At 44.1% G+C, this 26,571-nt stretch overlaps 1 protein-coding gene across 4 annotated transcripts in view; it reads right to left on the bottom strand.

The window, feature by feature from the left end:
- PLEKHA7 (pleckstrin homology domain containing A7) overlaps positions 1-26,571 on the bottom strand; it is a 171,877-nt gene that overhangs the window by 134,078 nt on the left and 11,228 nt on the right. Inside the window, exon 1 of one of the 4 annotated variants that reach the window (XM_063438284.1) lies at positions 17,547-17,601. The exons of the other annotated variants lie outside the window; for them this stretch is intronic. The gene's annotated coding sequence lies outside the window, so the exon portion shown is untranslated. Of the gene's footprint in view, positions 1-17,546; positions 17,602-26,571 lie in introns of those variants that run through there. 4 annotated transcript variants of the gene reach the window in all.

The following is a 26,571-nucleotide window of genomic DNA, read 5'->3' as shown; positions in this document are numbered from 1 at the left end:
CAGTTTGAAGCACTTCCAATTTTGCAACAAACTAAGAAAAAAAATTCCCTCGACCCCAGAATGGCAGTCAGATATCTCCTTAGATCAAGAAGCTATTACCCTACAGTTGAAAAACTAGATCATTGAATATTCTGGTTTTGCAAGTATGTATTTAGTTGCGGTTTAAACGTCTGTACGGACCCTGATAAATCTACTTCTTCAGGCAGAGAATTCCACATCCTTATTGTTCTTACAGTAAAAAAAAAAAAAAAAAACACCTCTCTTTGCCTTAGACTAAATCTTCTTTCTTCCAGTCTACACGCATGACCTTGTGTCCTATGTAAAGTCCGGTTTGTGACTAGATTTCCACGCAATGGTTTGAATTGGTTTTCATAGTTAAAATGTTCCATTCCTTTTATTAATTTTGTAGCCGAACTCTGCACTCTTGCTCCCCTATGGGGAGCATTAAGCGCCTCCATGCATAATATTGAGACACAGAATGTAGGTGCTGCACATTGTGCAGCAATTACCCAGCAAGCACCTTAAGAGGCTGAGTGCCTGGGTGTTTTCACTGCGACTAGAAATGTTACTAGGCAGCAATGTAAACATTACCTTTTTGTCTGAAAAGACCGTGTTTACATTGACAAGCGTGCACAGACAGGCTATAGACTTGAGGACAACTGCATTAAGCTATAGTGGTTCTGGTGACTTTAGTGTCCCTTTATTTTTTGACATTGAAAACCTGGCTCCTACCTTTTTTTAGCTGGCTCCTAGATTCCAAGCAAATTGGTCAAGCCCTGTCGTATATGAAATCACACTCTTGTGAAAGACAGAACACAGTATATGCTGCATATCTTGTTTAACCCCTTAAGGACCAAACTTTGGGAATAAAAGGGAATCACGACATGTCACACATGTCATGTGTCATTAAGGGGTTAAACCCAATAAATAAGCCATATCAACAGGAAACGTGTGATCTATATTAATGTAAATTCACACGATCAATGCGAATAAGGAATGTGTACTTACGAAAATAACAGAAGCCTCAATAAAGACAAAGTGTACTAGAACCAAAGCCAATTAATGTCAGCATGCAAATGAAAGGAAAGAATAGGAACATACAATAAGCAGAGGGAAAGAGGCAGATCAACGCTCAGACTTATCTACTGCCATGGAGACCCAGCATGGCATGGGAGATCCCAGACAAAGAGTTAACATTAGGCAAATCTAGAAAAGCCTCAGGAAGAAATATTATAAAAATTCTGTGCCAGAGGCGGAGAGACATGGCAGACACTCTTATCACGCGGCCTATAAATATACACACTGCTGGATCAGTCGAAGAAGGAATCTAGTTAATAAGACTCACCATGAGGCCGTGGGAGCAGTGCCATGTCACATGGACGAATATTAAAATGCAATAAGGACCAGCCACTGCCAGTATTACAGGGCCTGAAAGAAACTGCCATCATACATACAAACCTTTAAATGAAAACTACCATCTCAACAAAATTGAGAAGAATGAAATTGCTGTTGCTTGCCTCCGCACTGGCAGGGAGGCCATTCCCCTTAGGATATACTCCCCATATTATTGATACACTCGTCAAACACAGGACCCGTAACCTTAACAAAAGAACCTTGTAGACAGAGATATTTGGCATAGATTTGTGAGCGTTTTAATTTCCCTGTCAGACAGGAGCAGTATATTACAAGGAAGATTGATTATGCACTGTTCAAAAAAATAAAGGGAACACTTAAACAACACAATGTAACTCCAAGTCAATCACACTTCTGTGAAATCAAACTGTCCACTTAGGAAGCAACACTAAGTGACAATCAATTTCACATGCTGTTGTGCAAATGGGATAGACAACAGGTGGAAATTATAGGCAATTAGCAAGACACTCCCAATAAAGAAGTGGTTCTGCAGATGGTGACCACAGACCACTTCTCAGTTCCTATGCTTCCTGGCTGATGTTTTGGTCACTTTTGAATGCTGGCGGTGCTTTCACTCTAGTGGTAGCATGAGACGGAGTCTACAACCCACACAAGTGGCTCAGGTAGTGCAGCTCACTCATCTACCAGGAGATAGGCCAGTACATTGGGAGACGTGTAGGAGGCCATAGGAGGGCAACAACCCAGCAGCAGGACTGCTACCTCTGCCTTTGTGCAAGGAGGAACAGGAGGAGCACTGCCAGAGCCCTGCAAAATGACCTCCAGCAGGCCACAAATGTGCATGTGTCTGCTCAAACGGTCAGAAACAGACTCCATGAGGGCCCAACGTCCCCAGGTGAGGGTTGTGCTTACAGCCCGACACCGTGCAGGACATTAGGCATTTGCCAGAGAACACCAAGATTGGCAAATTCGCCACTGGCGCCCTGTGCTCTTCACAAATGAAAGCAGGTTCACACTGAGCACATGTGACAGACGTGACAGAGTCTGGAGATGCCGTGGAGAACGTTCTGCTGCCTGCAACATCCTCCAGCATGACCGGTTTGGCAGTGGGTCAGTAATGGTGTGGGGTGGCATTTCTTTGGGGGGCCGCACAGCCCTCCATGTGCTCGCCAGAGGTTGCCTGACTCCCATTAGGTACCCAGATGAGATCCTCAGACCCCTTCTGAGACTATTTGCTGGTGCGGTTGGCCCTGGGTTCCTCCTAATGCAAGACAATGCTAGACCTCATGTGGCTGGAGTGTGTCAGCAGTTCCTGCAAGACGAAGGCATTGATGCTATGGACTGGCCCGTCGGTTCCCCAGACCTGAATCCAATTGAGCACATCTGGGACATCATGTCTCGCTCCATCCACCAACGCCACGTTGCACCACAGACTGTCCAGGAGTTGGCAGATGCTTTAGTCCAGGTCTGGGAGGAGATCCCTCAGGAGACCATCCGCCACCTCATCAGGAGCATGTACAGGCGTTGTAGGGAGGTCAATACAGGCACGTGGAGGCCACACACTCTACTGAGCCTCATTTTGACTTGTTTTAAGGACATTACATCAAAGTTGGATCAGCCTGTAGTGTGTTTTTCCACTTTAATTTTGAGTGTGACTCCAAATCCAGACCTCCATGGGTTGAAAAATTTGATTTCCATTTTTTAATTTGTGTGTGATTTTGTTGTCAGCACATTCAACTATGTAAAGAACAAAGTATTTCAGAAGAATATTTAATTCATTCAGATCTAGGATGTGTTATTTTTGTGTTCCCTTTATTTTTTTTGAGCAATGTATATTCCAGTGAATACAAGTGACGGACGGTTAGTAAGGGGGAACCATGGCACCTTCACTTTATCATAAATGCCCTTCCTCATCGCTTAGATTTTAATTTTATTGTTGCCTTTCTCTTTCAAGCAATGCACCCTCAGTCTACAATCGTGTTCAATTTACTACAGTCAAAAAGGATAAAGGCTTTAAAGGGACACTATAGTCACCAGCACAACTACAGCTTAATGTAGTTGTTCTGGTGAGTATAATAGCTCCCTTCAGGCATTTTCATGCAAACACTGCCTTTTCAGAGAAAAGGCAGTGTTTACATTGCCTCTAGGAACACCTCCAAGTGGCCACTGGAGGGGCTTCCTAGCTCAGGGCTGCACAGTAAGCAGCCTTGCCGATCAACGTCCCCATGCTCTGCATGGAGTCGCTGAATTTTCCTAATAGAGATGCATTGTTTCACTTTAATAGTATACAACAATCCAGCATAACCACTGGGCGTCTAGCGTGTGTGGGAGCCTGGAGTGTCCATTTTATAAACTAAACCCATCAGTATAACTAACTGTAACCTATCCTACACGATGTACATCACAAGTATGTTACCTTCTAAACTTCCCGGTATCCCTCTTTTAATGTATTAGCTACTTGGTAGCAATAGCTGGCCTGCCACTAATCTTTTATGACTTATTTACACAATACATAAAAGTTACATGAGCCCTAAGCAATTAAAGGAACACTATAGTCACCTAAATTACTTTAGCTAAATAAAGTAGTTTTAGTGTATAGATCATTCCCCTGCAATTTCACTGCTCAATTCACTGTCATTTAGGAATTAAATCACTTTGTTTCTGTTTATGCAGCCCTAGTCACACCTCCCCTGGCTATGTTTGTGAATGGGTTAAGCCTTCCCCTATTTCCTCTAGTGGCTGTCTCATTGACAGCCGCTAGAGGCGCTTGCGTGATTCTCACTGTGATTTTCACAGTGAGAGCACGCAAGCGTCCATAGGAAAGCATTATGAATGCTTTCCTATGTGACCGGCTGAATGCGCGCGCAGCTTGTGCCGCGCGTGCGCATTCAGCCGACGGGGAGGAGAAGAGGAGGATCAGAGGAGGAGAGCTCTCCGCCCACCGCTGGAAAAAGGTAAGTTTTAACCCCTTTCCCCTTTCCAAAGCCGGGCGGGAGTGGGTCCCTGAGGGTGGGGGCACCCTCAGGGCACTCTAGTGCCAGGAAAACGAGTATGTTTTCCTGGCACTAGAGTGGTCCTTTAAATGATTGTATCTCAATCTCTAAATTGAACTTTAATCACATACAGGAGGCTCTTGCAGAGTCTAGCAAGTTATTAACATAGCAGGGGATAAGAAAATCTTAATTAAACAGAACTTGCAATAAAGAAAGTCTAAATAGGGCTCTTTTTACAGGAAGTGTTTATGGAAGGCTGTGCAAGTCACATGCAGGGAGGTGTGACTAGGGTTCATAAACAAAGGGATTTAACTCCTAAATGGCAGAGGATTGAGCAGTGAGGCTGCAGGGGCATGTTCTATACACCAAAACTGCTTCATTAAGCTAAAGTTGTTCAGGTGACTATAGTGTCCCTTTAATAAATATCGGGGGGGGGGGGGGGGGAGGGAAATCACACACGAACTAGAAGAAGTGAGTTTACCAATGTCTTCCTCTTGCGCATTAACAGCAGGGCCGCCATCAGGGCATGACAACCATAACAGTTGTCATGGGCCCGGCGGTCCTGGGGGGCCCTGAGCCCCACATACTGCTTCAGTAAGTAATGGCTGAGCTGGGGAGTTAAACAATCTCCCCAGCCAGCCTGCACTCAGCAAGGGGCCCGCACAGCCGTCCGCGGGCCCCTGCTGCTACTAATCATCTCCTCCGTGCAGGGCACACTGAGGGACAGCTACAGGGGCCTTCCAAAGACCCCACTAGGCTGCCCCTCAGTGTGCCTGTCTCCAAACACAGCCTCACTGTGCTGCCTGTAACACTGCGTAGGGCAGCTCCGTGTGGCTTGTTTTGCAGGAAGTGACATCACCAGTCACAGTGCAGAGTGAGCTGTGCGGAGCTGCCCTGAGCAGACTTACAGGCAGAGTGTCAGCATTGTGAGGTTCCTTCAGAAGAGGACCACCAGAGAGGTAAGGTTTGGGAGGGTTTTGGGAGCCCCTACCCCCCCTTGCTCCCACTGCATCCCCTACCCCCCCTTGCTCCCACTGCATCCCCTACCCCCCCTTGCTCCCACTGCATCCCCTACCCCCCTTGCTCCCACTGCATCCCCTACCCCACTGCTCCCACTGCATCTCCTACCCCCCTTGCTCCCACTGCATCTCCTACCCCCCCTGCTCCCACTGCATCTCCTACCCCCCCTGCTCCCACTGCATCTCCTACCCCCCCTTGCTCCCACTGCATCCCCTACCCCCCTGCTCCCACTGCATCCCCTACCCCCCCTTGCTCCCACTGCATCCCCTACCCCCCTGCTCTCACTGCATCCCCTACCCCCCTGCTCTCACTGCATCCCCTACCCCCCTTGCTCCCACTGCATCCCCTACCCCCCTTGCTCCCACTGCATCCCCTACCCCCCTGCTCCCACTGCACCCCCAACCCCCTGCTCCCACTGCATCCCCTATCACCCCTACCCCCATGCGCCCACTGCATCCCCTTCCTCCCTGCTCCCACTTCATCCCCTCCCCCCCCTGCTCCCACTGCATCCCCCCCCCTGCTCCCACTGCATCCCCTCCCCCCCCCTGCCCCCACTGCATCCCCTACCCCCCCTTGCTCCCACTGCATCCCCTACCCCCCCTTGTTCCCACTGCATCCCCTACCCCCCCTGCTCCCACTGCACCCCCTACCCCCCTGCTCCCACTGCATCCCCTTCCTCCCTGCTCCCACTGCATCCCCTCCCCCCCTGCTCCCACTGCATCCCCTCCCCCCGCTCCCACTGCATCCCCTCCCCCCTGCTCCCACTGCATCCCCTCCCCCCTGCTCCCACTGCATCCCCTACCCCCTGCTCCCACTGCATCCCCTACCCCCCTGCTCCCACTGCAGCTCCTGCCCCCTGCACTGTGCGCAATGGTAGGGTTTCGCTTTTGGTAGTGGCTAGTGGGCTACCCAACTGCTCCCACTGCAGCTCCTATTACCCTTTGCACCCACTAGAGCCTCTATTCCCCCCTGTACCCTCTGCAGCCCCTTCCACTCACACCCTTTACAGCCCCTTCCTTTCGGCACCCTCTGCAGTCCCTACCCCTTTGCACGCACAAACATAAAGGGACACTATAGTTACCAGAACAACTACAGCTTAATTTATATTATACAGCTTAATGTAGTTGTTCTGGTGAGTATAGTCTACCACTGCAGGGTTTTTGCTGCAAAGACTGCCTTTTCAGAGAAAATGCAGTGTTTACATTGCTGCCTAGGAACACCTAGGCGCTTCCTGTGTCAGTGTTGCAAAATGTGCAGCACTGACATTTAACATCTCCATGCTCTGCATGTCGACGCTGAACGCTTGTCATAGAGAAGCACATATATATATATATATGTGCACAGAGGGCCCCCTGCTACCTGTACGACGAAGAGGGGGCCCAGCAGCAAACTATGTCCTCCTTTCCAGCTGCTCTCTGTCTAACTTTCCTGCACCCTGCGGCTGCCAGAGCGTTGCCACGGGTTACTATGGCAACGCTCCGCACAGCACGCAGGCCTGTCTCGCGAGAGTTAGTCAGAGAGGAGCTGGAAAGGAAGACAGTGTGTGCTGCTGGGCCCCCTCTTCAATGTACCGCGGCTGGCTCCCTCCACCATGCCACTGGACCAACAGGGAATGCGATCTCCCCCCTCCCTGGCACGGTAAGAACCAGGGAGGGGGGAATAAAATTGAAATATACATAAATAAATAAATAAAATAATACTCCCCTTCCCCCCTATTTTACACACATCCTGAATCCTTACAAGCACACTCTGCACTACACACACACACTACATTCACTCAACACACTCTGCACTACACACACACACTACATTCACTAAACACACTCTGCACTACACACACACTACATTCACTAACACACTCTGCACTACATTCACTAAACACACTCTGCACTACACATACACACTACATTCACTAAACACACTTTGCGCTACAGACACACACTACATTCACTATACACATTTTGCTCTATACACACACACACACTACATTCACTATACACATTTTGCACTACACACACACTACATTCACTAAACACTCTGCACTACATTCACTATACACTCTGCACTCACTACAAACACTACATTCACTAAACACACTCTGCACTACATTCACTAAACACACTTTGTACTACACACACACTACATTCACTAAACACACTTTGCACTACACACACACACACACACTACATTCACTATACACACGTTTCACTCACTACAAACACACTACATTCACTACAAACACACTACATCCACTACAAAAACACACACTCTGCATTCACTATACACACACTCTGCATTCACTATACACACACTCTGCATTCACTATACACACACCTGCATTCACTACACACACACTCTGCATCTAATGCATGCATACAAACATTACATACATTACACAAAACGTACAATCTGCATCCACTATATACACTGCATCCATGACACACATACTGCATCCACTATACACACTGTATCCATGACACACATACCGCATCCACTATACACATTCTACATCCACTATACACACTGCATCCATGACACACATACTGCATCCACTATACACACACACACACACTTCATCCTTGTGGGCGGACTCGGGGCTGGCCCCGGGGGCCCAGATCTTGAGCTGTGTCAGGGGCCCTAAAATTTCTGATGGCAGCCCTGATTAACAGTAACCTATATTGTGCAGCATCATTTTTTTTCTTTTTTCAAAAACATTATAAAGCGTACATACAATTATTAGACAAACATTCACAATATAAAATATCCACAATTATTACATTACATTTAACATTCTACAAATGTGGGGAAAGTTCTGGACTGGTGCAGGAATACCCTTATCTTGTATTTTTAGACTTTACTTCCATAAACTCTAAAGTACATATTTTACTCAGACTCTGCGTGAATGTCGTTATCAGATCCAAACATTTTTCTCCTAGCAATTTATTCTTATTTACAATGCTTTTCCTCCAACGTATACCTGTTTCCATTTTTACTTGTGTGGTCAGTTGTTTTACCCATTAAGTGTAACAAATTTCAGACGACGGTTTCCAGTTCCTCGCCACTGAAATTATTACAGCTATAAAGCTGTGTGTGGCCAAGAAGTATTGCAATGTTGTCAGATCTGGCCAACCTAGATGTAATAGTGCTGTTACTGGCATTAAATCTATTTTAATTCTGCCACACTCGTATAAGAATCTAGAAACCTGAACCCAAAAGTTTTGTAATTTTGTCACATCTCCACCATATATGTAAATAGCTTCCTACTACCTTCTTGCATCTCTAACACACATTTGACTCGCTAGCATTAATTTTATTTAATCATGTTGGCACTAAATACACACTTTAAAGTGTGTTTCAAACAATATTATATTTTGTACATTTTTCTTAGTTCTAACCAGGGTTTTGCCCCAGACACAGATATCAATTGCAATATACATTTCTAAACTGTTTGGGCAACGTAGTTTTAGACATAGATCTTATCAACGAATAACATTTAGATAATTTTGTTGATTTTCCTTTTTCAAAAATTTGTTTTATATATAATGAAATTTGACTTTTTCCTTTGTCTAAATTTTTTTTTAACAACAGATGAATGTGCAGCATCACATGGTCTACAGAACCCTGTATTTTGTGAAACACCTACTTTAGTGATTTTGTCAAATGACCTCTCCGTGTCCTGTCCTCGTGGATAACAGCAATCTTTTTATAATTGGGTCTAGGCTTACAGAAGACACAACTGCAGCCTAAGCCCATTTTTATCTCTCAATCTCTTATCTTTCACAGCCGCTGAATAGTATAGCTCGGGGACAATACATTTTCTCGTTCTTCCCTCCGCTCTCCAAATGAAGGTTAATAAAGCAAATGATCACTCTGGATGGGATTATGCCCATGGAATGTCTCCGGAATGTGTCCGAGAGGCTTGCATTGCTGTGGCAGAGCACAGAAACACCCACAGCCGCATTGCTTTCCACTGTGCCTTGTGAGACTTGTTTACCAAAATACAATGCAATAAGCCACATTCCCTTAAGGCATTAAAAACCCACAGACTACTATTTCACAAATAAATGGATCTTCAGAAATTCCTATAATAGGTATTTTTTCCACTCAAAGATCACTTTTGGCAGATGCCAGCCACAAAACCAAAAGTCCAAGGGGTATACTCACTTTTGTTGCCAACGGTTTAGACATTAAAGGGACACTATAGTCACCAGAACAACTACAGCTTATTGAATTTGTTCTGGTGAGTAGAATCATTACCTTCAGGCTTTTTGCTGTAAACACTGTCTTTTCAGGGAATATGCAGTGTTTACATTACAGCCTAGTGATAACTTCACTGGCCACTCCTCAGGTAGCTGTTAGAGATCCTTCCTGGGTCATGGCTGCCTAAAATGCATCCAAACATTCAGTGTCTCCACCCTCTGCATGCAGACACTGAACTTTCCTCATAGAGATTCATTGATTCAATTAATCTCTATGAGGAGATGCTGATTGGCCAGGGCTGTGTTTGAATCATGCTGGCTCTGCCCCTGATCTGCCTCTTTGTCAGTCTCAGCCAATCCTATGGGGAAGCATTGTGATTGGATCAGGCCACCACTTCTGATTATGTCAGCAGATTGCTTGTTTTTTTGTTTTTGTTTTTTTAGGCAAACAGCATGCAGATCTACATCTTCTGGCTTGAATACAGTAAGATTTTGCTATATTTATGGAGGCATGAGGGGCCCAGGGGGGCTAGATGGCGGATTTAACACTATAGGGTCAGGAATACAATGTTTGTGTTCCTGACCCTATAGTGATCCTTTAATGGCTGTGTGTGGAGTTATTTTGAAGGGACAGCAAATTTACACTGTTATACAGACTGTACACTTACTACTTTACATTGTAGCAGAGTGTCATTTCTTCAGTGTTGTCACATGAAAATATATAAAATATTTACAAAAATGCAAGGGGTATACTCACCTTTTGTGAGATACTGTATGCCATGTTCCCAGTAGCACCGTGATGGCAATATGATGCCATACCAAGGGAAATCACAAAATCTAACAGGGCATCACGCAAGATGTCATCTCAATTTGAACAGGGCACCTCACAGGAAATCATCTTGATTTTAACAGAGCAAGAAGCGGTAAATCATCCCAATTCTAACAGGGCAACGTGCAGGGAATCATCTTGATTACCCTAAATAAGCTACGACTCCGCACATGTTCTGCTGCACAAACATCTGAATCTATCCCATAAACGTTTGCTGCACAATTTGTTTCAGAGATGCAGCTACCCCATTGAATTTAACAAGATAAAAAGGATTAGCTGAGAATTACTGCAAACAAGGAGAATATTTTTCATTTTTGTTGTTCATGCATTAGCAAAAGAGGGGAAGAGACTGTGTAATCCAGTCTGCGTGGTCTTATTAAAGGGAAACTCCAGTGCCAGAAAAACGATCCGTTTTTCTGGCACTGGAGGGTCCCTCTCCCTCCCACCCACCAATCCCCGGTTACTGAAGGGGTGAAAACCCCTTCAGTCACTTACCTGGGACAGCGGCGATGTCCCTCGCCGCTGTCTCCGCCTCCGCGACGCTCCTCCTAGTGCTTACGTCGGCCGGTGGGCGAGACTAATCTCGCTCACCGGCCGAGGAGACCTAATGCGCATGCGCGGAAATGCCGCGCATGCGCATTACGTCTCCCCATAGGAAAGCATTGAAAAATCATTTCAATGCTTTCCTATGGGGTTTTGAGCGACGCTGGAGGTCCTCACACAGCGTGAGGACGTCCAGCGACGCTCTAGCACAGGAAACCTGTGCTAGAAACAAGGAAGTGACCTCTAGTGGCTGTCTAATAGACAGCCACTAGAGGTGGAGTTAACCCTGCAATGTAAATATTGCAGTTTATGAAAAACTGCAATAATTACAGTTGCAGGGTTAAAGGTAGTGGGAGTTGGCACCCAGACCACTCCAATGAGCAGAAGTGGTCTGGGTGCCTGGAGTGTCCCTTTAAGCACAGCTGAACTGTGATGTCCTGCCTCACAATACACCCGTGTTCCATGTAATAAGGCTCAGCAGGGTTTAACACCACCAGAGGGTCTATCTGTGAAACGGTCACTTGAAAAAGGAATGGGCAGTAGGAACAAGGCCCTGCTGCAGTGTAACAAGTGGATTCACACACACAAAACAAAAATATATAAAGCTATTCTAAGCACCAAAACAACTTTAGGTTTAATGAAGTGGTTTATAGATCATGCCCCTGCAGTTTCTGCCATTTAGTCCGAGCCACACATCCATGCTTCTGTAGAAGTGTGTTTGATGACACATGAAATGTGTGTGAAACCTATTTGCATTAACATTGTACAATCAGTGGAACACACACGGAATCCAACTTTGAGTCCTGCATCTCTTGTACTTTTAACTATCTGGAGACCTTGTAAAACATCGGCATTGGGAAGGACTAACAACCGATCATTGTGCCAGGAGTAGGAGTCTTTGAGGAGGAGTTGTCCTACGGACATCTTATTTTTCAGACTTGGGGAACCACTGAAGTCAATATAACCAGTATTTCAGATATTTGGCTGATTTTACTCATTACTGAAAATTATAATACCAAAAATAGAATTTCTATATCAGGACTTTAAAGGAACACTATAGTCACCTAAATTACTTTAGCTAAATAAAGCAGTTTAAGTGTATAGATCATTCCCCTGCAATTTCACTGCTCAATTCACTGTCATTTAGGAGTACAATCACTTTGTTTCTGTTTATGCAGCCCTAGCCACACCTCCTCTGGCTATGATTGACAGCCTGCATGAAAAAAAAACCTGGTTTCACTTTCAAACAGATGTAACTTACCTTAAATAATTGTATCTCAATCTCTAAATTGAACTATAATCACATACAGGAGGCTCTTGCATGGTCTAGCAAGCTATTAACATAGCAGGGGATAAGAAAATCTTAATTAAACAGAACTTGCAATAAAGAAAGCCTAAATAGGGCTCTCTTTACAGGAAGTGTTTATGGAAGGCTGTGTAAGTCACATGCAGGGAGGTGTGACTAGGGTTCATAAACAAAGGGATTTAACTCCTAAATGGCAGAGGATTGAGCAGTGAGGCTGCAGAGGCATGTTCTATACACCAAAACTGCTTCATTAAGCTAAAGTTGTTCAGGTGACTATACTGTCCCTTTAAGTTCCCTTCTGTCAGACCCTCCTTTGTCCACCCTCCATTGGTATTAAAAAAATATCAGCAAAATAAAGTTTACTCCCCTCTTTTCCAGCTATGCTGCTGGTGACGTCTGCATCTAAGCGGATATTATCCCCAATTTCCTCCAATCCGTTGCTGCTCATAGTGAACTAGCCATACTCGGCCAAACACCTCACTCCTCTAATCAAATGCTGCAGCCAGCTATCAGCGGCATTTGATACCCAGACAGAGATTTACTTGGTCTCGAGGAGTCAGGAAGACAGCTACTAGAGGTGGATATAACCCTGTAGTGTAAACACTGCAGTTTCTAAGAAAGGCAATATTTTTAATCTTTCACAATTTAAAATGACAGAACCTCTGCACCAAGACGACTTCCCATTATGAATAGTCTAGACTTTAGTGGTTCTTTAAGGGTCACCGTGTGCCACAATATTAGAGAGTGCCACATTAGGTAACTTTGATACAATTATAAACAGTTGTTAGCAATATTTTTAACTTGCTATATTGAAGAATTGTGAAAGCTCTGGACTCTTTTAGTGTGGTTTTCGGTCATTTTTACTACACTGCTATTTTCAGATGTTTAAAACATATATCCCCTTTTTTGGGTTTACAGAATTTCAGAACCTGCCCCACACATCTTACTCAAATTTAGAGGTTTTACGGTTTAGATTTAGTTATTAGCCAGTAGGAATTTTGATAAAACAAAGATTTGAGAAACACTACTCTATGGAGTCTGTTCACCAAATACCAAAATCAATCATTTCAGCAAACAATTTGCAGTTCTGCTTGTCTACTGCTTAATGGCACACTTTAATGTTAGGAATACAGCGTTGTATTCCTAACACTGCAATGTCCTTCTGCCCCTGCAAAGAAAAGGTTAAAGGATCACTATAGTGTCAGAAAAACAAAGCAGTTTTCCTGACACTACAGTGCCCTGAGGGTGCCCCCAACCTCAGGGTCCCCCTCCCGTGGCGCTGAAGGGGTTAAAACCCCCTCAGTTACTTACTTTAATCCAGCGCCGGCTACCTCGGCTCTGGTGACCTCTCCTCCCACTCTGACGTCAGCTCCCTCAGCCGACGTCACAGGAGCCAAATGTGCATGCGCGGCAAGTGCCCGCACACGCATTCAAGTGCTTTCCTATGGACGTTCTGCACGATGGAGGCATAATATGCTTCCAGCGTCGCAGATGCGCCTCTAGTGGCTGTCTGGTAAACAGCCACTAGAGGCTGGCTTAACCCCAAATGTAAACATAGCAGTTTCTTTGAAACTGCTATGTTTGCATCTGAAGGGTTAAAACCTGAGGGACCTGGCACCCAGACCACTTCATTGAGCTGAAGTGGTCTGGGTGACTATAGTGTCCCTTTAAAAATCCTTTTATCACTTACAAGTTTCTAGTGCTGAGGCCCCTCGGCGCAGGCTCTGTCTTGGCATGCTCCGCAAGAGTTACATGTGCTTTAGACCTTCCTCATAGGAAGCCATTGAGTCAATGGTTTCCTATGGAGATTCGCAAGATGCTGGACGTCCTCATGCACATCATAACGTGTCCAGCGTCATATCATGGAGTCAGACTTTCTGAAACAGCAGAAAGCGCCTCTAGTGGCTGTCTGATAGACAGTCACTAGAGGCAGTCTTAACCCTGCAGTGAAAAACATTGCAGTTTCTCTAGAACTGCCATGTTTTCATTTGCAAAGTTAAGGGGACATTAACACCGCACCCCTCGCCCCTTTCAATGAGATGAAGTGGTTTGGATGATAGTGTCACGTTAATGAATAAAGCTCTCCATAAACAAAGACTGATAGCATGCTCACAACCCACTAAATTACTAAACAAGAAATTAAAATGCAATGAATTGAAGCTGGTCTGGAACAGAATGCTTTTTTTGAATGGTCCACAACTGGTGTTCTCAGAGCAGAATCTATTCCCATATAAAGCAGGCTACATATTGCACTATTAAAATCTGTTTACAAAGTGGATTGTTCTGTTTACAGAACACAAACCGCGACAAAGCACAGATTGTAACAATGTCTAACTCAGCCGGAGGCAAAGTAAGAGGTTAAAACGATTACAATATCCAACACACAGATCTGGTGAAAACATACTTGAATTTATGAGAGCCCAAAGCTTTCCTTCAGAGCAATCAGAGACAGCAATCCAATTCTTTTTACTGGAGTGGGATGATGGATCGGCCAAATAATGTCTTGACCTTTTCCATGTAATCATTACGAGATCATAAATTCCTTGTCCAGCTGAAGCGCAATAAATATCCAACTTTGGTGAATTAGCAGAACAGATATCACATCATCAAGAACTGTCCCAATATAATGCCATCTCTATCAAGGACGCCAAAAGTGGCCCCATCCTTCCAGTCTAATTCATCCGGTTTCATTAATGAGGAATATTAAACTAGATGGTTTTATTTTTCCAGATATAGAGGAACAACATCAAAGTTCGAGTAACCAGAAGGCACCTCGGTAGCCAGTCCAATTTCCAAGGGCCTCCCCCGGATCACCTGGCACCCCGACTGGGTACCTCCGTTGAAGGATGCTCGTAGCGCTTCCTGAGGGCTCCAAGCACTCCAGCCGACACCATAACCACCGTAGACTCCTTCAGAGAGCAAGACAGGAACAAGCTCTTAAAAGAGCTTAGTAGTGAAATAGCAAGAGAGTAGGACTAGCATAGCAATCCCTTGTAGCAGATTCCCCCAATAAGAGAAGGCACTCCAAATTGAGGGTGAAGTAGAACTCAAGTTTTAATGAAAAACACTGCTTTTCTGCACATTTTACACACCTAGTAACGCCCACAGGGTTTTGAAGAACAACCAAACACCTAATATTTAGTAAAACACTCCCATTCATTCCCACAAAATCCTCCCCTCTGCCTGTGATATAATTACTGAACACAATAGGCTAACGTAATTATCACAGGCAGGAAAATACACAGGTTTACACAATATTCATAACTTTAAAAGTATACATCACATTAACTTACATTTTCAGAATCAGCATACTCCAAATACAAACAAATATATGTCAAAATCATACAAATTGGTCCAGTGGTTCAAAAGTTAGATGGAAGTCCTATTTGACCGACTGCAAGCATAGCTTGGGTGTGGTAAGCCAATTATCTCCAGCATACAGAAAATCTCTTTATTCACAACAAAAGCAAAAATACACAAAAATACATAATTCCTATCATACTAAACAGAACCCCCACATAGCTTGGATCTGAGCGCTCAATATATCCGAACAGCGCTCAGATCCCATGAACACAGTCAAATCGTCATGGGGTTTAAGTTTAGCAAGGGCTGATATAGAGATTGAGGAGGGACAAAGCAGCCAGTTCCAATCAAAGGGCCAGAACAATCTTAAGCACCAATACAAGTCCATAAGCCCCAATACTGTTTTTAAAGTGCCCAATCTCCCAGGGGCCATAGTCCCAAGGCATGAGGCTGGCAATCAGCCCCCTCCAAATACTAGTGGCGAGGACCCTTTCGCCACAATTATTATCATCATCATCGATATAGCGCCAAGTGCCAACAAATTCCGTAGCGCTTTACAATATTGTAGGAGGAGGAGCTTTAACAATAAAAGAGACTATTACAAAAACTTACAGGAACAATAAGTTGAAGAGGACCTTGCTTAAACGAGCTTACAGTGTAGAGCATCACACACCCAAGCAGTCATCAACAAATACCAAAAGTCCAAGATTTTAGGGGTACACGTTCACCAGACAACACAAACTACTATCACAAAATTCTAAATACGTTCTTAAATGACAGATATTTAGAAGTTTACAATTGGGGGGGGGGGGGGGGGGCACCAAGTTACATAGATAAGATTTAGAGCACATTATCGCACACAACGTGCCAGTATTGGGCTTTCTGCTTAGCAGGGCTCTATACTTAGCATTGCAGCTACTGGAAAAAAAAAAAAAAAAACACGCTGAGAGATAAGAACTACCTGTTAATTATTTAAATACATATCTGCATCTGCAACGTAGGGAGCTAGAGTCAGCAGAACTACTGTCTCCCTTCAATGGATAGGCAACGGCGCGGGGAGTAGAGAACACTGGACAGGGGGACATTTAGAAGTCAATGTAAAGCAGCTCTGTCGGGCTTTAATGATTCATTGCTTTGTCCGTTGCCCCTTGATTATATTTTTGAATTCACATGAGGTTATTATTTATACATAATTTAAAGTAAGGACCCCTTTTTCTTATGGGAAGCATGATCTCTGACAATGGATACAGGTCACAAAGCAGTATCTCCCATTTTATTTGCATTTCGAGCAAGCTCTGCCACACAGGATGATGGGAATTACAGTCCCAACCAGGACTAGGCAGTTGTATTTTGACACAGCCTCAATTTGTATGCTCTCTGTATAACAACAAGGTAAGGGGAGGAGGGGACCAGGCCCCAATCCCCATGTGTTGCACAGAGCAGCTATTGTGAGAGCCTGAAGCTGCCCACAGAGTGCCTGTGGAGAGCCTAGTTGTCATGTCATTGGTATGTGAGTTTGGTCCTTTCTTCAAGGGACAACACCTCATCTATAGCACACTGCATCATCCACCTGCAAACAAAAGCCCTCCATCAAACAGATCAAAAACACTGGGTTTGTAATAATATTACTTTATAGTCACATACTATCCCCTGCTCCCACCATTTTCCTTTATTTTACCTTTTCAAAAAACAAATATTTCTACACAGTAAGAGAAAATGCTGAGGAAGAAAACGAACAGAAGGCAAGCAAGAATTTACACCGGCAGACAGCTGGGTTATTGACACTTTCACAGAGAATAAAGAAACACGAAATATTATATTCTGCTGGTTACTCTCAAAGAATGCCAAATGAATGCAAAGTATTGTGGAAGCAGAAAACTTTAAAAGCGATCTAAAAAGAAAGAAGGGGTAGTAGATTCCTAGAATAGTCTTCCTGTGGAAACAGTAAAAACTAGCAGTGACATAGAAAGGGTAGTAGATACCTGGAATAGCCTTCTAGTGGAAGTCGTAATGGCTAACAGTGATATAGAAAGGGTAGCAGATACCTGGAATAGAAAGGGTAGTAAATACCTGGAATACAGAAAAAAAGTAATATAGACTGATAAAGTATCATAGTTTTACAGTGTGAATTTTTCAAATAAAACTTTGAAATGCAAGTGTCAAAACAAATTCACCCAGTGCAGGAACATCAAAAACCTAAAAGAGTTACTGAAGACCATAAATAAAAGTGGTGCACAAAAAAAAAAAAAAAAAAAAAAAAAGGGGGGGGGGGGGGGAATTTACCCACTTAGAAAAGGAATTGTATTATTAATCAATTCTATACATGGATTAAAGTGACATTCATATATACCATGCAAAATTCAGATCAAGGACCAAAAAAAGTGATATTGTGCATGAAAAGTGCTAAACAGTGTGCCAAGTGATCACAGCACTCCTTAGTAAAAACATACCATTCAAATGATTGCACAAAATCCTATAATGTAAATCCAGCAGATCTGAAGATAGAGAGAAACAAAACAGAAGAAACCTAGTGGAAAACTGTAAAATATTTTGAAACAATGAAAATGTACTACTCGTACCTATAGGGCCCTGGGAAGAGCTTTGGTCTTCAAGGTCTGACCTGGTGACAACGTGTTTTGTCCCACTTCTCAGGGGTTCCTCAAGCATTGATTGAGTCCCTCATCCTCAGGATTATATACTAGTGGAGCATACTGAAAATCGTTCTTATGATTCCTAATAATCTCTCAATATGTAGCAGATGTCTGCGCAGATTAGAAACAAAGTACTGTATGCAGCTAAAGCAAACAAAACGATGTTGGCAACGTATCCGTCTTCACAATAAAGTAAAGTATTTATCATGATGTTAAAAACCTGACATTTTCACATAAAGAATGCAATGCTATATTTATAGGAATACAATTAATAAAACATGAATATATATATACAAACTAAAATACAATAATAATCTTAAAAGCTCATTAAAATGTACCATTAAACAGACTAATTTTAAACCCTATGGGAATCCCATATCCATTTTCCAGCATGTTTCTACCACCCTGACTCCAGTTTTTAATAAAACATCCACACAGCACTTACAATGCAATTACAGCTCTATTGTTCCCAAGGGCCTTAAATATTGGAATTACTCAAATAAAGTCAAGAAACCGATAGAAGCTGTACTGCTCAATTTAGGATTTGCGAGCCTTTCTAAGGGAGTAAAAGTCCAGCCAAGTTCAATGTGCCTAACAAGGCCTGAGCTACATGTAACAGGAGAACAAAGTTAAAAATGCGAACTAAATACACAGACTGCTAAATTATGCATAATACCTCTCTTTGCTCAGCCAATCAGTTGTGTTTCCTGGCAATATCAAACCAATGTGGACAGATCTTTCAGCAAGTACAGGAAAAAACAGCTTATTACAATAATACAGTCTGGCTAACGTTCGCCAGACTTGTGAAATAGGCACTGGAAGAGAGGGGCCTGCTGGTGAAATAGGCACTGGAAGAGAGGGGCCTGCTGGTGAAATAGGCACTGGAAGAGAGGGGCCTGCTGGTGAGATAGGCACTGGAAGAGAGGGGCCTGCTGGTGAGATAGGCACTGGAAGAGAGGGGCCTGCTGGTGAGATAGGCACTGGAAGAGAGGGGCCTGCTGGTGAAATAGGCACTGGAAGAGAGGGGCCTGCTGGTGAAATAGGCACTGGAAGAGAGGGGCCTGCTGGTGAAATAGGCACTGGAAGAGAGGGGCCTGCTGGTGAAATAGGCACTGGAAGAGAGGGGCCTGCTGGTGAAATAGGCACTGGAAGAGAGGGGCCTGCTGGTGAAATAGGCACTGGAAGAGAGGGGCCTGCTGGTGAAATAGGCACTGGAAGAGAGGGGCCTGCTGGTGAAATAGGCACTGGAAGAGAGGGGCCTGCTGGTGAAATAGGCACTGGAAGAGAGGGGCCTGCTGGTGAAATAGGCACTGGAAGAGAGGGGCCTGCTGGTGAAATAGGCACTGGAAGAGAGGGGCCTGCTGGTGAAATAGGCACTGGAAGAGAGGGGCCTGCTGGTGAAATAGGCACTGGAAGAGAGGGGCCTGCTGGTGAGATAGGCACTGGAAGAGGGGGGCGCCTGCTGGTGAGCTAGGCACTGGAAGAGGGGGGCCTGCTGGTGAGCTAGGCACTGGAAGAGGGGGGCCTGCTGGTGAGCTAGGCACTGGAAGAGGGGGGCCTGCTTGTGAGATAGGCACTGGAAGAGGGGGGGCCTGCTGGTGAGATAGGCACTGGGAGAGGGGGGCCTGCTGGTGAGATAGGCACTGGGAGAGGGGGGCCTGCTGGTGAGATAGGCACTGGAAGAGGGGGGCCTGCTGGTGAGATAGGCACTGGAAGAGGGGGGCCTGCTGGTGAGATAGGCACTGGAAGAGGGGGGCCTGCTGGTGAGATAGGCACTGGAAGAGGGGGGCCTGCTGGTGAGATAGGCACTGGAAGAGGGGGGCCTGCTGGTGAGATAGGCACTGGAAGAGGGGGGCCTGCTGGTGAGATAGGCACTGGAAGAGGGGGGCCTGCTGGTGAAATAGGCACTGGGAGAGGGGGGCCTGCTGGTGAGATAGGCACTGGGAGAGGGGGACCTGCTGGTGAGATAGGCACTGGAAGAGGGGGCAATATGGGCACTTGAAGAGGAGGCGGGGGGGGGGGAGAGGGGAGAGTGAAATAGGTACTGTAAGATGGGGCCGGGGAAGAGGAGGGGTGAAATAGGCACTGGAAGAAGGGGCCGGGGGGGTGAGAGGCACTGGAAGAGGAGGCCGGGGGGTGAAAAAGGCATTGGAGGAGATGGCGGTGCGGTGAAATAGGCATTGAAGAGGAGGCCAGGGGGGTGAGATAGGCATTGGAAGAGGGGGCCTTTCCTCTTCCAGTGAGGTAGGCACTGGAACAGGGGGTCGGAGTGAGATAGGCACTGGAATAGGGGAACCTGGGGGTGAGATAGGCACTGTCAAAGAGCGGGGCCTGGGATGAGATAGGCATATCTCATTGTGGGCTAGTACGTGCGTCATCAGATTAACTGGTGATTGCTTGAATTAGAAAGAAACTATAGCTTAATTAAGTGGTTATGGTGTGTAGATCATATACCTGCAGACTCATTACTCAATTATCTGCTATTTAGGAGTTTAATCATGTTGGATTTCAGTTTATGCAGCCCTAGTCACGCCTCCAGTGACTGACTCACACAATCTGCATAATAAAATGGTTTTATTTTCATTAAGATCTTACAGCATAGTGTTTTTACTTTACTCTACGAGGAGCATTAAACCAGCCAGTCACTCGAGAGCTGGGTGACATCACAGGAGGCGGAACGGCAGGCAGCATCGAGCTAGTCTTCGTGTTGGAGAAAACTTATCTAAAAACCTATTGTGCAGGTTTTTACTGAAAAGGTTACTTATAACTATTCCACAACATGGGCACTATAGTGTTAGGAGTACAGGTTTGTATTCCTAACGTTTTAGTGTTCCTTTAGTTTGGGAAAATTTGCAGTGTACTAAATAAATCTATGCGTGTGGCGTGATGATATATTGACATCAATGGACAAGCCTCAGCTTGTAATCCATATTAAATAACTTATGAAAGAAAAGTGACTTTATTAAAGCAGAACTAAATCACTTCTTAGAATATTAATAAATACAATGTTAAACAGGTTTTAGAAGGTAGAAGCGCTTACATTAAAATCTGTTCTCTGTGTGGAAGAAACACTAACATTATTATACAGGTATTGTGAATCAATATATTAGATTATATTTTTAAAGGAACACTCCAAGCACCACAACTTCTACAGTGCGTTGGCACCCTCCGACAGCAAGTACTCAAACCATTTAAAATCACCTTGACAACTTACGGGGGGTCTCTTAAGACATCTGCCATTTTTCCCTCTAGAGCCCTCGGCAGGTTAATGATCAAGGAGCTGCCATTTGTAGGTTTCTCAGTCTATGTAGTCTGCTCTATTGGACACACTTTTGAAACCCATAGGAAATTATATATCAATTTGCAAACCCATTGGAAATCCCTGTATTTATTCTGAGCTCTGTCTAAATCCATCAGAAATCCATGCATTTAATCTAAACTTGGTATGAACCCAATGCTGTATTTAATCTGAGCTCCTTCTAGACCCATTTAATCTGAGCTCAGATAAAAACCATCAGATAATACCATTATTTAATGTGAGCTCAGTCTAAACCCAAGAACTAATCACTTATTTAATCTGAGCTCCTTCTAAACCCATCGGCTATCCCTGTGTTAAATCTGAGATCTGTCAAAACCCATCAAACATTCCCGTATTTAGTCTGAGCTTGTTCTAAACCCAACGGAAATCCTTGTATTTAATCTGAGCTCCTTCTAAACCTATCGGAAATCTCTGTATTTAATCTAAGCTCTGTCTAAACCCATCAGATATTTCCGTATTTAATCTGTGCTCGGTCTAAACCCGTAAAATAATCCCAATATTTAATCTGAGCTTGGTCTAAACCCAATGCTGTATTTAATCTGAGCTCTGTCTAAACCCATCAGAAAACTGCAAATTTACTCACCGTTAATTCCTTTTTTCTTAATATGGTGGCAGTACAATAGTGATGTACTCTTCCCATGGGACAAGCATCTGAAATTAAAAATTAACATTAATGTTCCTCCCCCAACAGGTATAAGACACCAACCTGCCATGGACCCTCAGTACGTCCCAATAAAACATCAGAGACATACTACTGCAAACATATAAAATGTATTAATAAGGGAAGGGAGTGATGTACTGCCACTATATTAAGGAAAAAGGAATTTACGGTGGGTAAAATTGCAGTTTTTCCTGACATATGGTAGCAGTACAATCGGGATATATCGAGATCCCAGAGCTATGGGCGGGAATTAAGCAACCAACGCTTTTAACACCTTGTGCCTGAAACCAGTGTGAGAGGCAGAGAATATGTCTAGACTGTAATGTTTGACGAAGGTGTTGAATGAAGACCATGTAGCAGCTCTGCAGATATCTTCAGGTGAAGCATGTGCTCTTTCGGCCCAGGAAGTAGCCATGGCTCTCATAGAATGAACTTTACAGGAGGTAGGGAAAGGCAGATTTGATGAAGAATAAGCTAATTTAATAGTGTCCACGAGCCATCTTGCCAGAGTAGACTTGGAGGCAACCTGACCTTCACGTTTTCCAAAGAAATTGACAAAAGATGGTCAGTCTTTCTGTATGCAGAGGATCGTTAAAGCAGATTTTCAGAGACCTACCAACATCCAACCTGTGCCAATTCTCATCCAGATTGGAGACAAATGGATAACTAAAGGCAGGCAGGGAATTGGCCCTGGTAGAGATGACTTTAGGGTGAAATGAAGGTTTTGGAAAGAGAAAACATTTTTTTGGGAAGAATCTTTGTAAATTCAGTAGATGATGAAAGGGCCTGAATTTCACCCAACCTCTTAGCATAAGTTATGGCCACCAAACATGCAGTTTTAAGAGACAAGAGCTTTAAAGAGGTTTTCTCCAAAGGTTTGAAAGGATGGGTACAGAGAGCCTTCAAAACCAAAGTCAATTGAGGTTTTGAAGGCTCAGAGGGAAAACCTCTCTTCTTGGAGGCTTAATAAGCCTGACGGCCTTAAGAATTCTCCTAATCAGAGGATTTGAAGATAAGTTCTTCACCAAAAAAATGGCTGAGAGCAGAAACTTGAACTTTGAGGGAAGATAAATGAAGACCCTCTTTAAGGCCGTCCGGTAGGAAATGCAAGATCATATCAGTAGAAGGAGAATCTCATAGGCAATGATGGGAGATGCACCAGCGAAAGAAATGCAACCAAATTTTAAAATAGATAGCAGAGGTAGATCTTCTGGCAGAGGTAGATCAGCAGAATCTTGAATCTCTCCTCCTTAACGGCCCTGTTATGCAGGATTAGCCGTGCAGCAGCCAAACCATCAACTCGAACATTTTCAATACCTCTACTGGAATCCCTTCGTTCTCCAGGAGCTCTGTCGAAACCGGAAGTTCCCAGTACCTCAAAACCATCGTAATTAAAACCAAGAGCCAGCTCCGATTTGGCCAGTATGGGATTAGGGCCAGTACCATTGCATGTTCTGATTTCACCTTTTGCAAAATCCTTGGAATTAGGCTCATCGGAGGAAATAGGACAGGCTGAAGTCCCATTTAATTGACAGCCCATCCAGAACCAGAGGCATGTCTGCCTTGAAGAGTAAGGCAAATGTATTCACCTTTGCATTTGAGCTTCTCACTATTCGATCGATGACAGGCGGAACATTTCACCAGCTCATAAAAAATGCCGGATTTAGAGACCACTCGTTCTGGGACCATATCAATCTGCTTAAGTCGTCTACAATAACGTTGTCTATTCCTCTTAAATGAGTAGTGGTTATGTCTTCTAGATGACTTTGAGCCCGGAACATAATTTGCATGCAAAGGGATTGCAGTTTTCTTATCCTTGTACCCCCTTGTTTGTTCAGGTATGACACCGTAGTCTGGTTGTGAACTGAGGAAGAGCATAAACGACTTATCAACTCCTAGTAATTTAAAGATTCCCTTTTTTCTTCTGACCATGTACCTTGCCTTAAGTGATACTGCAGGTGTGCACCCCAACCTGTATTTGAAGCGTCTGTGGCGATTATGACCCATATTTTTGGTAGAAATGATAGACCTGACATGAAACTGGTCTTTTGCCACCAATTTAGTGGTCTTCTTACAGGATCTGAAATGTTTATTAAAGAATCCAAGTCTTCTTATTTCTTTAAACACTTTAGATGAATTTCCCACTGTGAAGGCCTTGATTCTGCTCTGGCCCATTTTACTGCTGGGATAGTGGAAGCGAGGTGTCCCAACACGTGCATAGCTTTCCTCACAGAGCATTTTGTCTCTCTCTGAAGTTATTTTGTCAGCTTCTTTATCCTTTTTTTCTGCAGGCAGGTGAATAGCAAGAGTGTCTGACTTGGTCAAAAACCCTAGAAACTGAATTGACCTTGTGTGATGCCAATGAGCTTTGTCCTGGTTTTCTGTCAGGCTATCTTCCAATCCCTGAATTCAATAATACTGAGCTTTAGCCACTGAAGCTCCTGCCAATGCCGCTTTAGCCTGAAAACCTGCTGCCTGATATGCTCGTCTGCTGGACGTTTCAGCCCTTTTATCCATAGGCTCTTTAAGTCCAGAGACTTCTCCAATCGGAATAGTAGTCTTTTTAGACAACTGAGCAATTTGTACGTCAACGACTGGCAAGTCTTCCCACTTGTCTTCTCCTTGCAGCTCTTGAAACGCCTGGAAATAAATGCCCCTTTTCAGGGTTTTTCCACTCTCTGTACATAAACTCCAGAATCTGCTGTGGAACAGGAAAGGCTTTTTTACTTGCTTTATCTGATGTTTCTTCAAAGAATGCAACATTAACTTTCTTAATACATTTTTGTAATTCTTCATGTGGGAAACAGAGTTCTGTCACAGAAGAATCGCTGGAAGTTTCTGAATAGGAAGACATAGAACATTTGCCCAAGTACAACTCTGATCTAGAAGAAGATTTCTTCAGTTTTTGCCGCTGTTTGGCTGTAGCTTTAACGGGTGCTGTTACATTCGACTTTGCAGAATGTTTGAATGACTAATGTCTGGGCCAGATTGTCTTGAAACCAGGATAAGAATGACTTGTTGCTTGGACTTTTCCAGCGATAAGGACAAACATTGGTTTCGGATTTTCCTTTTAGTACCATCTGGAAGTGGTGTGGAGCATTCGCTACAACTCAGATGTTTTGACTAATAACTGTATTTTTTAGCAGCAGGAGCAGGCACCTTGTCTTTATCCATAATATCTGGAGACAGGACTAGACATATCTGCAAAACATAAAGCAATTATGAAATTGTTGACATTTCTTAAGTATAATAAGATAGACACAGAGGTCTTAAAGATCAGAGACTGAAAAATCTCACCCCTAAAACCTCTGAACCGTGTGGGGGGGTGGGAGGCTGGTGACACGGGAGATCCTTCCTGTCAAGCAGCTGTGAAGGATCTGCACAGCTCAAGTTAGCAGCATTTATTCAAATTTGGCGTTATTTCCAGGAATGCAGTAGCACGGTCGGAACTCCGGTGGAACGCATTATCTCCCGAGCGTGCGTTCCACCGATGTGCGCATGCGTCTCGTTCGGGCAAAGACTTGCTGCCACTAGAGACCTCCTCCTTGCTTTGCCGGGGACCACACTTGGCATAAAGCAAGTGAAACATAACTGCTCCGTAATTCCTGCTGGATGTACGCAGGTCACTCAGTTTTCCACCCGGGAGGCTATCAGGCCGGGTCCCCCATGTGCCTTACCACAAAATCCAGATGCCGTCTCTGTTCCTGATGGAACAAGAAAGAGAACTGAGGGTCCATGGTAGGTTGGTGTCTTATACCTGTTGGGGGAGGAACTTTTATGTAATTTTTTTTTTGTTTCAGGTGCGTGTCCCATGGGAAGATTACATGCCTATTGTACTGCCACCATATGTCAGGAAAATCTCTGTTTGATCTGAGCAATTTTTGAACTAATCAGAAAGCCCTGTATTTAATCTTTCCAGATTTCTGTCCTTTTGGTAGACTTTGGCAAGAAAAATCCTTTGCTACATATTGTGTATTATTAGTATCCAATTCACGAACTAAACACTGTATGCACAATCACGCAGAACAAACTGCTTTTAACTTCCATAAACTGCTTTCCTCTTAGGCATAAAGGTCGTTCTAATGGCATTTAACAAAGATTAACTGGCGGAATTAACTATTGACTTGCAGAACATATTTATGCAGTGACAGAATAACGCACCCCTGAGAGGAATTCACACCTTTAAAACCATGCATACAATGGGAGTGCTTACACAGTATGAAATGACAGGTAAAAAGCAAACACCCACACATTTATTGCCTACCTGATTTACATGTTATAGTACCCCAACCAGGAAATATCAAGTCATTCCAAGTCTCCACTTTCAGACAGAGTTGTTGGTGACTGACAACAGACATGCTGAATTTAGACCAAAA

The sequence above is a fragment of the Pelobates fuscus genome, chromosome 12 (genome assembly GCF_036172605.1).
Source record: "Pelobates fuscus isolate aPelFus1 chromosome 12, aPelFus1.pri, whole genome shotgun sequence".
In the NCBI taxonomy this organism is placed as follows: Eukaryota; Metazoa; Chordata; class Amphibia; order Anura; family Pelobatidae; genus Pelobates; species Pelobates fuscus.
This window is presented reverse-complemented; position numbering and strand designations above follow the sequence as displayed.